Source organism: Choloepus didactylus, chromosome 2 (assembly GCF_015220235.1).
Source record: "Choloepus didactylus isolate mChoDid1 chromosome 2, mChoDid1.pri, whole genome shotgun sequence".
NCBI lineage: Eukaryota > Metazoa > Chordata > Mammalia > Pilosa > Megalonychidae > Choloepus > Choloepus didactylus.
Window position 1 is genome coordinate 125276137 of NC_051308.1, and position 17453 is coordinate 125293589.

At 36.7% G+C, this 17453-nt stretch overlaps 1 protein-coding gene across 4 annotated transcripts in view; it reads left to right on the forward strand.

Moving 5' to 3' along the window:
• DENND2C (DENN domain containing 2C) overlaps positions 1 to 17453 on the forward strand; it is a 136290-nt gene continuing 118837 nt past the window's right edge. For 3 of the 4 annotated variants that reach the window (XM_037826301.1, XM_037826304.1, XM_037826305.1), the window contains exon 1: positions 1 to 59. The gene's annotated coding sequence lies outside the window, so the exon portion shown is untranslated. The remainder of the gene's footprint in view (positions 60 to 17453) is intronic. The other variant, XM_037826302.1, reaches the window with a different exon arrangement.

Below are 17453 nucleotides of genomic sequence, written 5' to 3' on the forward strand. Positions count from 1 at the left end.
CGGAGAGGAGTAAGAACCTCGTTACCCTGCCGCGGAGGCGGCGTCGAGGCTCAGGGCAGGTAGGGACGGGGCCATCCGGGGTGGGATGTGAGGCCGCAGGGGCTTCGGCCACGCTAGGCGGTCGGGTCGCCCGCTGGGCGTCGTGAGTGGAGCTGCGGGACCGCCTGGCGCCGTCCGCGGGTCGTGCGGGAGCTGGCTCCGCCGAGCCGGGCTAGTGGACGTGTCGGCCGGGGCCCTGCAGTCTCGGCACCGCGCCGGCGTGAAGGGACTGTCCGGCCCCGCGCCGCGTGGCCGCCAGTTGTAGCGGAGCCGGGTGAGAGCTTTCTTCCCGCTCACCTCGGGGGCGCGGGTTCCCTGGCGAGACAGCCGCGGCGCCGAGGACCCAAGGCCCTGCCGGTCTCGGGCTGGCACGGGTGCGATCTCGGCGGTTCTGGGGAAGAGGGTGGGGGCGCTCGGCTTCCTTTAGAATTAGCCGGTGAAGTTGAATGTCTACATGCTGAGATGATGGACTTGACTTTTTTTTTTTTTTTTTTGCTTTTTTGTGCTTTGATTCTTAACAAAATCTGACAGGACATAATACTAAGTCGTCAAAGTAGGGTTTATTTTAATAATCTGACAGTGGAATACCTAAAAGCTTTTGAGTAACTAGTACAGCAGGAGATGATTAGATTATGATTCAAAAGACTGGAGTCTCGGCCAGGCCCCAAATACTATATGTGACACCTCGTTCAAGTTACTTAACTTTTCTGGGCCTCCGTTTCCGTAAGTTTAAAGCTGGTGGTTATGCATATGGGTATTCTGAGGGTCAGATGGGATGAAAATATTCTACAAATATTGGGCATTATTTGAGGATGCACCTGCAGCATGCAAATTCTGTAAAGCAGGTACTAAGTGCCTGGCACATAATAGGTCCTCAATAAACTTTTACCCTAAAGCTAGTGATTCACGTACAGTGTTTTAGATAAACTCTTAAATCTTTGTTTGCTGTGGAAATCATTTATTGAGTTCTCTTTAAAAAAAAAAAAAACATCACATTGTTTGAAGGACACTGTTACTGAATCATTTACCATAAAGTTTGGTAGCAGTCAAATCTACCTCTTTGCCTTAGGTAAATAGTTGGAGTTTAAGACACCTAGTAAAGTAAGCTGGGAAAGTCAAATCAAGACTTTCATTTGTTTCTTTGAAGTTGAGGGACTGCCTATAGGAAAATTTAAGTCCTTCACAACAAAATTAATATACAGTGTTTTTTTTTTATAGCCTTTATTATAAACATTTGTATTCTTTACTATGGGTGTGTGAGTGTGAGGGGACTTCAGGAGAATGAGAAATAAAAAGAGGAATAGCAGTTTGTAACCAGTGACTTTTACTGGAGATAATTGCAGGCATGCTTTGAAGTAGTTCCCTAGGCAGAAACCAGGAAACAGTAGTAATTGTGTCTCCTGGCCTTTCATTCGGTTTTGGTGTGTGTGTGTCTGTGTTGAATGTGGCAGTTGATTTTTTAAAATGCAGAAATAAAGGAAGAATACTAATTTTTCTGATGTGACAGTAGGCAGTTTTCTGAACCTGGAAATTATATTACATACTTTGAAATGATCTATACTGAGTCTTACAGGCACGAATTGTAGGTCACTGGACACCAAAATCAAATTAAATGGAGGATTTTAGAGGGAAAGTTCCTAGTGAATATAGTTTTTATGGTGTTTTAAAAGTTTTACTTAAAAATATTTCAACAGTTAGTTGATGGGTTTTTGAGACTAATTTAAATCACCAGTTTTAAACATATACGCCCTCATAAATTTTGCTGTTTATAATTTGCTGACTATGGAGGCCTTAAACCTTAAATTCACATTTTATTTGAATTCTCATTATTTATTGAGCACCTATTATATTCCAAGGCACAGTTTTATCACTTACAGTGTTTTAATATATGTCAGGATATAATTTTTTCCATCTAGGAGATTACACACCACCAAATGAGCAAACATAAGTGTGGAGAAAGCTGTTTTTAAAAGCTGATGATAACAACAACGACTAGCTTTTTTGGGGACCTGTTCTTGCCAGGCGCTGTTCTAAATTCTTTACTTGTATTATCTTATTTAATCTTCCAAACAGCACCATGTGGGACATTATTATGATCTCATGGAGTGGCTCAGAGAGGTTGAGTAATGTGCCCATGATCAAACAGCCTGTGTAGCAGAATGAGGATTCAACCAAAATAGTCTGGCTCCAGAGACCCTGATCTTAACTTCTGTGCTCTACTAACTTTCAAATTTTGTGAGAGAGATACAAACAAAAGCCAGTGAGAATGGAAAAGAGAATTCAGTAAAGAACTTCTTCAAAAATAAAGACAAAAAGAGAAAGAAACTGGTATTGCAAGATGTAGATGAAGACGTGCTGAAGCAAAAATTTAATTATACTTAGTATGTGAAAGCATTTTTTTCCCGTGGTGAATGATATGGGTTTCTTTTTGTTATGATGTTCTTAGTCAATCAGTAACTACAATTATGGCATTATCTTTACCAAAAAAATCTGTTCTCAGACTGTAATTAAATGTTAGATTCAAGAAAAGAAAATGCTTCCCTGCCTTCAGGAAGTTTATATTCAGACATTTGAATAAATTCCTATAGTGCAGTATGATATGGACCATAACAGAGATATAGTTAGGGTTTAGAAGAACGCATGTTCTGTATGCGGTAAGGAGGAAGATTAGAGAAAAGATACGATATTTGAATTGGACTTTGAAGGATGAAAAGTAGTTTGCTGGGTTGGGTAAGGGAACAGAAGATACGGAGGAAAACCTGAGATACATGAAAATACATGGTATGTTTGAAAAATATCTTGTCACTAGAGGTCAGGGTGTATACATATGGGTGGTTGTGCCTGGAGATACACTGGAGAAGAAAATTACAGAGTTTGTTGCTGGTTACAGTAAGATCACAGAACTTACTGGAAATTAGATAAGTTCCATAAATTTAGAATAATGTAGTGAGTGATTAGTCCAGTTTGGCAAAATCTTTCATTATAGAACTTGGTGTTAGATGGGACTTTTAATACTTTGAAGTACAGGATATATTATAAAACAAGATACTGACTCAGGGAAGTAAAAAAATTTAATTCAGAAATAGAGGGGGGAAAAGTATGCTTGCACTAGGTGTGAGGAGCCTTGTGTATCATGTTAAGGATTTTGGACTTGATTCTACAAACAACGGAGAGCCATTGAAGGATTTTTTTTTTTTATCTTCATTTTATTGAGATATATTCACATACCACGCAGTCATACAAAACAATTGAAGGATTTTAAGTAATTAGGAAAGATAACATGACTGGTGGTATGGTGTGGAGGCTAGATTGGAGAGAGAGGGGCAAAAGGTAAGAAGATAAGCTAAGAGGCTCCTGTTATTGAAATAGTCTACATAAGAGAGGATGAGTGCCTGGTGTAGGAAAATCTTTAAAGGGATGCAGAGGAGAGGACAGAAGATGAAGATGTAGAGTTCAGGACTTAAAAACTGATGGGCTTATGTTATGACTGAATTGGATTTAACATGAAAGGTTAATAAGGATAATACATCAAAATGTAGTGTTAAACATGTACCGTACCATAACATAAATAAAGCTAATACTCATCTCCTAAATTAAAAAAAAAAAAAAACAAAACCGATGGGCTATCAAGGATGAACAGAAGTAAAACATGACTTAGTTTCTTAGCTTCGGCATCTTATGTGGAAAGAAGAACTTACTTTTTAACGTAGGAGAAAGATAATCATTTCAGTTTCAACATGTTGTGTTTTGAGGTGTCTGTGGACCCTAGGGTCAAGGCTGAGATAGGTGATTCAGATTTCAGAGTTAACTAGTTAAGTGGTAATTGAAGCCACAGAGCAGATAAAATTGCTCTGGAAGAGCATATATAATTAGAAGGAAGAGGGCCAAAGATAAATGATTTGCATTGTTAAAGTAGAAGGGAGCTTAAAAAAGTTTTTTTTAATCTTGTCTTATAAACCTTTTAATTAAAGGCTAAACAACTTTTCCATTCAAAGGAGTCCTGTTTTCTTAAAATGTCATTTGGAAATCACTCACTTATTCCAACAGTGTGTTGCCCAAAGTGTTATTGGAGTCCCTCTTTAAAAAAGACTTCATAGCAAATTTATAGCCACAGAAGAAACTAGGTCTTCTAACTTTATCACAGAATATTTTCCCTTCTCTGTACTCCCTATTTTCATACATGTTTTAGTTTCGTAGGCTGCTCAAGCAAATAGCATGAAAGGGGTCAGGTTAAACAATGGGAATTTATTTGCTCACGGTTTTGAGGCTAAAAGAAAGTCCAAATCAAGGCACCATCAAGATGATACTTTCTTCCTGAAGACTGGTGTTCTGGGGCTGGCTGCCAGTGATCCGTGGTCCTGGGCTCCTCTATCACATGGCAATGCACATGGCAGCCTCTCCTGGCCTCTCTGTTCTCTTCCAGGTTCTATTGAATTTCAGCCTCTTGCTTCCTTGGCTTTCTCTCTCCCTCTGCCTGTATTTCATTGTCTTATAAAGAACTCCAGTAATAGAATTAAGACCCATCCTAGGTCACACCTTAACTGAAGTAACCTCATCAAAAACTCCTTACAATGGATTTACACCCACAGGAATAGATTAAATTTAAGAACATGTGTGACGACTCCAAAGCATCACACACATACAGCCTATTTACCTCGAATCAAAGCTTTTAAAGCCAATGACCATCATCCCCCTCACTTGGTTGTTAGCTCTTGGAAGTCAGAGACAGTGCTTTTTAAACAACAACAAAAAAATCTCGGTCTCCCATGTGTTTAGATTATCGATAGATGTTTGCTGGTTGATTCATCTTGATAACCAACCTTATTCAGTCTTAGCTCCAAATAGTTTATAAGTTAGCCATTTCCAAAGTTTATATTCATCTACAAAGAGTGAAGATTTGCCACCACTGAGGTGATTAAAAAGAATGTATTATTTATGGCTTTGGGGGTGTTTTCAAAAACATAGTTTCAAAATTTTTCCTCATTTTTAATATCATTAGAATAAGTGTATAGTTTCCTAAGGCAAGGGTTGACAAACTTTTTTTCTGTAAGAGGCCAGGTAGCAAATATTTTAGGCTTTTTGGGCCATATATTCTCTGTCACAACTACCCAGTTCTCCCCAAAAAGCAGCCATAGATAATACTTGAATGAATGAGCATGGCTATGTTCCAGTAAAACTTTATTTATGGGTAATGAAATTTGAATTTTATATAATTTTCATGTGCCAAAATATATTATTATTTGATTTTTTTCCCCAAGCATTTAAAAATGTAAAACCCACTCTGAGCTCAGAGATCATAAAGAAACTTGCTGGGTCAGACTTGGCCTGTGGACCATGGTTTGCCAACTTAGTTGCAAGGCATGTTCTTAAAGGTACTTGGAATTTTAAGTTTAGCTTAAAAAAAAAAATCATGGTTCTTCAAAGTGGTATGTCCTGTTTCTAAATTCTAATACATTTCTAAAACATGTGAAAATATTTTCATTCACTCTTCATTTCTCATATAGGGTAAGTGGAAAACATTCCTTTTATTGTTAATCTTGTACAGTGTCAGAGTCAAAAATTATGTTTGAAAATTGACTCCTTACTGGACCAGTAAAGCAGTGATCTCTGTGCCTCAAGGAAAGTGGGGACATTGAAACCTGCATGAAATGAGAGACCAAACTTGAAGGAGTATGCTGCTCTGGTTGCCAGAGGGTTGACTAGGATGGGAATCTTTTGTCTTTTTCCTCTGTGGATTAAATGAATAATTTCTATCCTGAGGAAAAGAAACCATGAACTTTTCTTCACTTCATGGGCATGATAGCAAGTTATAAAATTGAAGAATTATGTAAATGATAATGAGATAAGAGAAAGAAATTTAAAAGTCTTACCTTTTCACATCTAGCTATCCCAGTTGTTTCTCTTGCGCTCCCTATTTTTGAGGAGAAAATCCAAGATTATTTTTCTCCCTCTAATTCTTAGACTCCTAGTTAGCAGCATGTAAATAGGATTTGTAGCATTCAGTTCAGGCAATATTAATACAATTGTATTTCTTAAAGGTTATTATTTATGCCCTATTTTAATGCAGTTTTATTGAGATATATACACACACCATGCAGTTATCCAAATTATACAATCAGTTGTTCACAGTATCATATAGTTTTGCATTCATCACCACAATCAATTTTTTGAACATTTTCTTCACTCCAAAAACTAAAACTAAAAATAAGAATAAAAATAAAAATAAAAGTAAGAAAAAACACCCAAAACATCTCATACTCCTTCTTCCCCCCTATTATTCATTTACTTTTTGTCCCCCTTTTTTTCTACTCATCTGTCCATACACTGGATAAAGGGAGTGTGAGCCACAAGGTTTACACAATCACACAGTCACACCATATGAGCTCTATAGTTATATGATTGTCTTCAAGAATCAAGGATACTGGATTGCAGTTCAACAGTTTAAGGTATTTCCTTCTAGCTATTCTAATACAGTAAAAACTAAAAAGGGTTATCTATATAATGCATAAGAATAACCTCCAGAATGACCTCTCACCTCCATTTGAGATCTCTTAGCCACTGAAACTTAATTTTGTTTAATTTCTCTTCCCCTTTTTGGTCAGGAAGGCTTTCTCAATCCCACTATGCTGGTCCAGGCTCATTCCTGGGAGTCATGTCCCATGTTGCCAGAGAGATTTATGCCCCTGGGAGTCACGTCCCACATAGATGGCAGGTATGCCCTATTTTTTAAAGTTAGATTTCTGACTTTCTTGATTTTTATAATGATGATAAATATTTCCAACAGAGGGCATGGTGGGAAATTATTATTAGTTTTCTTTTGAAGTTTGAATTCATGGAAATTGCATATATGTGGATTTTTTTTCCATGTGGATATTAAAAATTTAGAACAGATTGGTGTATTTGTGTGTGTGTGTGTTCTTGCTGCTACTTAAAAGAGATTTGCTTTTTATTTCTCCTTTATTTTTCCATTGGAATAAAAAAATAGCTTCCAACTGTCTAGGATATGTTTGAATCAGTTACTTAGCAGTCTATAGCATGGTTTTGTATTTAAATATTTATCTGTATTCCTTTATATTCTGATTAAATAAGGACCGTTAAGGTTGATAATGATAGGGCCTGCTGGGAGGAAATGACATAGCCTGCTCCTCAACAGTATTTCTTGAAAATTCCCTTTATCCCAATCCCTGTTTTAACTGTAAGGGGTAACACAGAACAAAAGAGGAAAATTATGTGAATTAGAGTGATGGTCACTTTCATCGTGATCATAATGCAATGGTTATTGTACAGTAGATTTATGTTAACATAATTCACAATCAAGCAAAGTGTGGGAGAATTTTATCTGCTGTTGGCAAAATTGGTGAGATGTTCAACCAAGTTTTATTTTTGAACTCAGTACATTTTTCAAGTTTGATGTTTTTAAGAGTTCATGGTGCTATGGACAGTTGATTGCACACCATGGATGATTGTATGGTATGTGACTATATTTCAATAAAACTGAATTTAATTTAAGAAGAGTTCATGATGATTGTAATTTTTTAATCAAACTAGACCAACTTGCCTTAAAATTTATTGCTTTTTTATTACTAGAAAAATAAAGCATGAAGTAAAAAAAATCCAGAGTTATATTCAGTAGTTGGATCTGGAAGTACAAAAATGTTGAGGAAAATAGTGACTTGAGAAATAGTATGACCTTTAATGAAAATTAATTAAAATATGGTTTTATCAAATGTGCAAAACCTAATTAAAGTGACAGACTCCATGTATTTCTAATAATGTTTCAAATGGAAGTTCAAAACTCTTAAAATTAAAAAGCTTTTTGGAAATGTGGCATACTGGACTTTTCAGTAAACACTTTCAAATATTTTCAAAGAAAGAAAAAAGATGTTATCTCAATTTCCTGTTTATTCTAGGAATATTCCTGAGAAAGCTTCATTATTGCCATATTTTGTTGTTATTGGGAATTGAATCATGGGCATGTTCAGGTCCCAAACTCTGGTCCTGTTGGTGTGAACCCATTTGTAAGAAGGACCTTTGAAGATGTCATTAGTTAAGTTGTTTTCAAACTGATGAAGATGGACATTAATCCAATATGGCTGAAGTCCTTATAAGCAAAGGAAATTGGACACAGAGAAAAGAAGCCATAGAGGTAGCCAGAAGCTGGAAGTTTGGAAGAGAAAGGAGAAGATGCTACCATGTGCATTGCCATGTGACAGAAAAGCCAAGGAACCCCAAAGATTGCCAGCCAGCCAGAAGATAACAACCTTCCCCCACCTCTGGGGAGGAAGAAAGCCTTCTAGCCCTTGAAATCCAGAGCCAAAACATTTCTGTTATTAAGCCAATCCATTATATGGTATTTTTTTTAGCAGGTAGGAACCTAATACAGTTGCAAATCAGGGTATAAGAGAAAAATAACTGCACAGCTCTTGAAAAAAGTATTCACCCAGAATTCTTGGATGTTATGTTTATGATTTTTTATACTAAATCAGCTTAAAATTAAAAACTTTACCTCTTAATGATGACACATTTGTATTGTGTTACATTATGGGGCATTTGCAAACAATATTTATAATGTAGTTTTAGTCTGGTGCAGATTTTCCAAACCATATAGATGGGACCACTGATATTGTAAGTTGCACTATGCTTTTAGTTTGTCAGATATGATAACAGTACAATTAATAAGGAGGATTTCTTTGTGTTGTTCAAAATTAACCAAGAATGTATGGATATATTTACAGAATTTTAAAAAGTGAATTGTTGATCCTTCTGAGTTAAAGTGGGGAAATTTAAAAATATTTATGAGTAACAGAACAGCAAATATGATTAGAAGTTATAGAGGGGTTATTTTAAGCATTGTTTGAAGCTGCTAATAATAGTGCTTCTTTTTCAAGGCTCCTGCTTATATTTTGTTCATTGTGTCCTCAAAGCACTCTTCCAACACCCAACAGAGGGAGGTGAAGAGAGAGAGAGAGAGACAGACAGACAGACAATAGTCAAAGTAATATAAATGACAGTTGTAGGTGTCTTCCTCCTATCTTCTGAATGTCTAGGGCAGCCGGACTACTGATGTCCTTGGAGTTTTTCCTACAGCAGAAACAATAGGCTGGGCATGGGTGAAGCCATTGTGGGGTTCTCTGTCCCATTTGTTCGAGGGACAACTGTTTGAAATTACTGTTCTATATATTGTAGCGTTTTGGTATGTGTAGAAATCCCTCAGTCTCACAGATATACTGAAAAAACAGTGAAAGTTATTAATTTTATCAAAGGAGTTTTCCTGAGTAGCCAAGTTTAAAAAATATTCACAGTTTGGAGTTACCGTACTTAATGTGTCGTATTGGAGTTTGTTGGCTAACCACATTGTGTGAATCCAGAATTTTTCTAGTTGGAAAGCAATTCCATTTGGAAAATATTTTCCAAATTTTTCGAATAACAAAATATTTGCATGTATAGCTGATTTTTTTGGCAATTGAGTGAGCTAATATTTGAAACTATATGTCCAAGGGTTCCAAAAGACATTATTATGGAAAGCAAGAGTTTTCCACTGGCTACTATATCTTTCAAATATTGTTGCTGTTATTTCAGAGAGAGTGTTATCAATGAAGAAAGTTTGAGCAAAATAAAACTTAGAGATATTGTTGTATCTCACTTCTCTTTCTCAAACTTTTAATTATTATTTTCCAGAGGAGAAATTTGAAACATTAAAGAAAAATATTTGGCTGAAATATCCGTTTTCTTTTCAGTGCATGTATTTAATAATTGAGCTCAATGTGTGTTCCAAGAAGAGAATGGATTGTTTCAGCTTAGTTCTTCATTTACTCTGAAGAATGATTTACATGATATTGCTTATCATCATTTTTGGTAATCTTAATGAAGATGAAAGAATTTCCATTGCTAAATAGGAAAACTGTATTACTATTTTATTGTTCACAGCAACTTACTGTTTTGAACTAGGATTTTCAACTCTGACCCAATTAAAAACAAATGAATAAAACAGACTTAACAGTGAACTTGATAAGCACATACATTGTCCTTGTGTTTTCCAGACTGGTATGAATTTATGAACAGGAAAGGTCACCCATTGTATTAAATTGAATTTTTTCTAATTTTAATTTTTATATTATTTTTATATATTTTAAATATATTAAAATAATGAAATAATACTAAATAATGATAAAAATAATACTTTAACTTTGTCTTTACTTTATCATGTGTAGTAAGGGTAATTACTGTTTTGTAAAACTTCTGCTTTAGCTGTGGCATGGGGGAGTGTATATATTGTGATGTTGTAAGTATTTCTTACCATGGGTTTTGGTCCAAAAAGTTCAAGAAACATTGGCCTACATTGTAAGAGAAGGATGATTTGATTTAGTAGGCAGTGCTTCTGTCACATTAATCGGGTTCAAGACCCTTAGGGATTGTGTGTGTGTGTGTGTTTGTGTATTCTATACAGCCACACCAACATACTCGTTTGCTGTATCTGCCCTTAGATGACCCCTCTTTGATTTTCAGTTCCTCCCCAGAAAAATTGTTATGACTGCTCACTTGTCTCCTCCACTTACTGATACTCTGTGTTACTACTTTCCTTGTGTTTTTTGCTTCCCTCAAACCAATTTCTCCCTACAAGCACCACTGTCTTTCCTCCAATGCCCTAGTCTTCAGTTTTGTTTTCATTATATCCCTAGGTTCCCTTGGCTCCAGTGATCTGTTATGCACACCAAGAAACAGCATTCCCCAACTGGGGAAAATTACTCATTTTCCTATCTTTGGCCCCAGTTTACTTTTTCCACTCTTGTGCCCAGCTTCTGGTGGGAAATTAAGAACCATGAAGACCAGACCTTCTGTCTGTCATGCTATACAACTTCAGCTGAGTGTCCTACAACTAATTTCCTATTTACTACCCAGCTAATTGTTTAGAAGTTCTTACAGATTTTATCCTTAAGCAGCCAGGCCTTTTCTCTAACCTTAACATGGTTATTTTTTTTAACATGGTTATTTTTTATAGATTAATGTCATGTGGTATGAGAGGGTTCAGCTGACTTCCTCTTAGTCTTCATTGTGCACATATCTTCTCACTTTTTCTTCCAGTTCCAGAGCTGCCATCCCTGTCAGACCCCCATACAAGTCCTAGCTACCTAACTTTTTCCTCCCTCTTTCAGGTATTTATTATAGCCCTCATTATTGTTTGTTTTTCTCTCTTTCTCTCCCCTTCCTTCCTTCCTTCATTTCAAAGATACAGGTATTTTTTTCCCAGCATTAAAATGCTTTATATGAATTGCTTCCACTTTTAGTTTTTATTATCCCTTTTACAGCTTGACTTTCAAATAAATGTTGTATTCACGGCTTTTTCGTTTCCTCACTAATTTTCTCCCTAACTTCTTGCTGTCTGTTTCTGTCCTCACCATCCTTCTGAACCCATTCTTTAAAACCTTGTTATCAAACACAAGGAACATTTCCAGTCTTTATTCTCTTACCTATATCTTTCTTTTCTTTTCAGCACTTGATATCTTTTATCCATATCATCCTGGTTTTGTCTTACTACTCCTCTTTATCTGAGTCTCTCTTTTCTTCTCATCTTTGGTCCCTAGTCATGATGAATGTTCTAAAAGTTTTGCCTTTTTTTTTTTTTTTTTTTTTTTTCTTTTTTACACTCCTCTTGGGAAAGCTGTGTTTTCTTGCTTGTGTTCTCTCCAATCCTATCTTAAACTTTCTTTACTCTCCTTAAACCTTCGGCTCTTCCATCTCTCACCTTATGTTACAGATAACCATTTCTGTTATTTTTAAAAGAGAAAATAGAAGCCATCAGATGGGAAGCCCAGTAGGCCTCAAACCTACAAATATACCTGCTTCCTTATCTTCCTTTCCTCCTTTTCTCTGTTCCAGTGGAAGTATTTCCCTCTATCTGTCGAATGCTAATCCCTCCACCTCCAATTGGAGGTCCATTTCCTCTCTCCCTCTTGGGCTCTTTGCTGTTTATCCTTTCTTCTCTCTACTGATTCCTTTCCACCTGTGTTTAAATGATCTTAGTTCTTTTCTCTCTTAAAAAATATGCAAAAGCTTTCCTGGACCCCATATTCCACCCCCCCACTCCCCCACCCCCACCCCAGCTACTACTCTGTGTTTCTCCTTGCCTACCTGGATAAACTCCTTGCAAGTGTTGCCTACAGTTGCTGTTTCCATTTCTTTTACCCTTTACTTCTCAGTTCATGGTGCTTTCCCTTCAGCCTTTGCCATATCATCAAAACTGCTCTTGCCCAGTTCCTAATGACCAATAGAAGTCTCTATCTTACTTGAACTTTTGACAGTGTGTCTGTCACTGTTGATCACTTTCTAAAAAATTCTCTTCTTTTGACTCCATGATTCCACTCACTCTTCATATTCTTCCCGTCTCTCTGGGCACTCCTGCCTTTGAAGCCTCCTTTTCCTCTGCTTGTTTGCTGGGATGCAGTTCTCTTCTTATGCTGCATATTCCCTGGCCAATTTTATCTACTTTTATCTACTTAAATCACCATCTATGATAGAACAGTACTGACCTAGAATGTTGGTGAGACTGAGGAGTGACTAGAGCTTTCATGCATTGCTGGAAAGAGTGTAAATTGGTACAACCCTTTTGAAAAACTCTGACATTATCTACTAAAGTTAAGCATATGCCTACCCTATAACTCAGCAATTCCTATCCAAGGGAAATGAGTAATGATGTCCATCAAAGACAAGTTCAAGAATGTTTGTACTGCTTTCTTCAAAATAGCCTCAAACTGTAAACAATCCACATAACCATCAGAAGGAGACTGAATAAATAAATGTTGGTGTATCCATATACTATACAGCAACAAAAAGAAAGAACTACAGGTATGTACAATAACATCAATGAATCTTACAGATATTCTGTTGACCAAAAGAAACTAAACACCAAAGAGAACCTACTGTATGATTTTGCTTAAATGAAACTCAAGAACAGGCAAGACTATTCTGTGGTGATAGAGGTCAGAAGAGTGAGTCCCTCTGAGGACAGGTTATTGACTAGGAAGGGACATGAAAGAACCTGCTGGGGTGTTGGATGGCAGTTACAGAGGTGTATACATAAGTAAAAAAATTCTTTGAGCTATACACTTAGTGAACTTTTTGTGCTTTTTGTATGTTACACTAAAGAGAAAGAAAAATGTACAGGCCTTTTAATACCTTTATTTAATATAAATAAATAAATATATATATATATATCATGTGTGGCAGTTGAAAACTAAAAATCTATTCGTTTTCATTTTAAAACATCTGGATTTATCTGAAATCAGGAAAATTCTTATTTTTATAAAATTTACTTCAGAAAGCATGACAGGTATGTTTTCTAATCGGTTCTCTCAAGTCACAATTTGCCATGCATGCTAAATTCCTTAAAAATGGAAGAAAAATACTATGACACAATTAAAAAAAAAAACATGAAAAATATCCCTATAGATAAATTCCATTGTTTGGAGGCTTCTGGTATATAGACTCCCAGTTAAAATAATGTCTCCCAACTTCAGGCCAACTGCTCCTCTTGAACTGTAGACCCCTATATGCAATTGCTTACTAGGCAACTCATTTGAATTTCCCTGAGATACCTAAAACTCAACTTGTCCAACACTCAATTCATTATCACTCTTCCCGTCCCAGCTTCCATGTCCACCTCTATTCCCATCTCAGAGAATGGCATTACCATCATCTCCATTATTCAAGCTAGAAATCTGGATGTTTTTGACTCTTTCCCTTTACTCATCCTTTCATATCCAGCTAATTACCAAGTCCTGCTGACCTGTTCTGAGAATTAGGTTGATATGGTCTATAATAAAGGCATACAAAGACTTTGAAGAGTGTATAGATGAAGAAATAAATTGAGGGATTGGGAAATCTGGGATGAGGAGGTTGCAACTTGAGCTGGGTCTTGAAGAGTGAGTATGAGTTCGTTAAGGAAATAAGACAGGAGGGGCATTGTAACCAGAGAGAAAATATAAGCAAGGACAAGTTATAGTCCATTTATGGCTGGGAAAATGCTCTATTCAGTATGGTCTGGCTATTAATAGAATAGAATTTGGCTGTCACCTCATTCATTCTTATATTCTTGCATGTCTCTGTGCCCGCGAACACACACCGCTCCTTTAACATTGGGATGCTGAGAGAGTCCTTAGATCCCTTCTTTTCCATTTGTCTCTATTCACTCTATAGGTAATCTCACTAGTCCCATGAATTTTAAAACCATTTATATTATGAAGATTCCCAGGTTTACATATCTGTCCCCAACATTAACTCCCCACTTATATATTCAGTTGCCTCTTTGTCATCTCAAATCTAAAGTGCCCAAAACAGAATTCCTGATTTTCACCCTTCCCGTCTTCCTACTCAACAAGCCTGCTCCTTCCCCAGTGTTTCCATCTCAATAAATGGCACTACTATTCCCCAGTTGCTGAGATAAAAAAAAAATCTTGTGGTCATCTTTGATTATTTTCATTTCACACTCCATCAGTAAATCCTGGCGGCACATGCCCAAATGCAACTACTTCTGACCACTTCTGTTGCTGCCTGTTTAGTCCACACCGTCATTATCTCTTTCCTGAATGACTGAAATAGCCTCCTAATCTGACTCCCTATATCGATTCTTGCCTCTCTACAGGCCCTTCCTAACCCAGCAGGCATAGTGCTTCTGCTAAAACAAGGTCGTGCATCACTCATCTGCTCATAACTATCTGTTCAGAGTAATATCCACAATCCTTACATGCCTTCAAGGTCCTGCATGATCCCACTCTGGCCGTTTCCCTAACCTCATCTCCTGCTACTTTTCTCCTTCGCTCACTGAAATCCTTGCCATTCCCCTTGCAAAGCATGCACCCTAAGGGCATTTACACTTTTCTTTTTCTGAAGTATTCCCTCCTGATATTCCTGTGTCTTGTTTCTTTACTTCCTTCAGGACCCTACTCAAATGTCACCTCATCAGCAAGTCCTTCCCGAACCATCCTGCACAAATTGCAACACCTTTCATACACAAACTAGCATTTCTATTCTCCTTATTCAGCTTTACTTTTCTTTCCAAGACTGTTACCATCTAATTTGTGTTTTCTTTTCTTTTCTCTCTCCCCTCACTTGACCTCTCCCCTCACTCAAGCATAACTCTAGAGGAAGAAAGATTTTTATCAGTTTTGTTCACTGCTACAGCTCTAGTGCCTACAACAACCTTTGGCACATAATTGGTAGTTCATAAATATTTGTTGCTATTGTTTCCTTTTCCTTTCTGGTCTTGTACGTTTTATAAATGCCTTCTCATCTGTCAAGCCTCATTTAATAAGACTAATTTTAACTATATTTATATGTCCTGTGAATGTGTTTTTATTATTATTATTATTCATTTATTCAACAGCAAATGATTATTGAACAAAGAATATACGAATATATGAACCCTCCCCACACACATACACACACACACACACTCTAACAGTCACAAAAGGCAAATGCTGTGAAATCATTATAAAGCTCATATGACCAGTTCACAAAAAGCAGAATAGGAATTCAGCTGAGAGAACGCAGTTCTGAACAGATCCCCAGGGAATGGAGGTGCTGGAATTTGATTTCACCTGGATAGTGAAGGAGAGCTTGAGTTTTGTTTTTTTTTTTTAATTTTTATTTTGAAATAAATTCAAACTTACAGTAACAGTTGCAAAAATAATACAAACCCCATACACAGAACTCCAGCATACCCCAACCCCCTCCACCGATACCCTGATCCACCAACTTTAACATCCTGTCACATCACCATCTTTCTTTCCCTCTCTCCCTCCCTCCCTGTCTATCATCCATCATCTATTGCTCTGTCTTCTGAACATATGAGAGCAAGTTGCACACATCCTTGAACAAATAATATAATTCACATATACATTTCCTATGAACAAGAATATTCATTTATGTAATCACATTAAGTGTAGTTAAGAAGTTCAAGAAATTTAACATTGATATAAAGCTTACATTCTATATTTCATTTTTTTCTTCTGTCCCAATTGTGTCCTTTTGAGCCTTTTTTCTTCTATTCTTAGATCTCATCCAGGATCATCTATGGCATTTAATTGTCATTATCTATTTAGACTGTCTTTTTTTCAATTGTGGAAACATATGTACAGCATAAATCTTCCCATTCCAACCCCTCCCACGCATTCCATTTAGTGGGATTAATCACATTCGCAGTGTTGCAATGCCATCACCTTCCCACCATGCATTACTAGAAATTTCCCTTCACCACAAACAGAAACCCTACACTCATTTCTTATTAACTCCCCATTGCCCCTTCCCCCACTTCTCGTAACCCATACTCTACTTTTCATCTCTGTGATCATATTCTCTGATACTTTCTTTGTGTTTACCGTGGGGCTTAAATTTAACATCTTAAGTCTATAACAATCTTGTTTTCTTTGATACCAACTTAACTTCAATAGGACATGTAAACTATGTTCCTATACTCCTCCATTCCACCACCTTTATATAGTTCTTGTCAAAAATTACATATTTTACATTGAGTCCAAAAACACTGATTTGTCATTACACTTTATGTATTTTAGATCCTGTAGGAAGTAAATAGTGGAGTTACAAATAAAAAATACAGTAGTATTGGTATTTACATTTACCATGTGATCTTTACTGGAAATCTTTATTTCTTCATGTGGTTTCAGTCAATTATTTAGTGTCCTTTCCTTTCAGCCTGCACAATTCCCTTTAGCATTTCTTATAGGACTGATCTACTGGTGATGAAGTCCCTCAGCTTTTGATTATCTGGGAATGTTTTCATCTCCCCCTTACTTTTAACCTCTAGGTGTTTGTGAATTTTCTAAGTCTCTGATGATTATTGACTTCTATTTGTATTCCATTATGGTCAGAGAATGTGCTTTGAATAATTTCAATTTTTTTATATTTGTTGAGACTTGTTTTATGTCCCAGCCTATGGTCTATTCTGGACAAAGTTCTGTGATCACTAGAGAAGAATGTATATCCTGGTGATTTGGGATGTAATGTTCTATATATGTCTGTTAAATTTCTCTGTATCTCTCCTTTCTTTGTTTCTCTGTTGGTAGGGCTCTCTTTAGTATCTGAAGTAGGGCAGGTCTTTTATTAGCAAAATCTCTCAGCATTTGTCTGTGAAAAATTTAAGTTCTCCCTCAAATTTGAAGGAGAGTTTTGCTGGATAAAGTATTCTTGGTTGGAAATTCTTCTCTCTCAGAATTTTGAATATGTCATGCCACTGCCTTCTTGCCTCCATGGTGGCTGCTGAGTAGTCACTACTTAGTCTTATATTGTTTTCTTTGTATTTGGTGAATTGCTTTTCTCTTGCTGCTTTCAGAACTTGCTCCTTCTCTTCAGTATTTGACAGTCTGATCAGAATATGTCTTGGAGTGGATTTATTTGGATTT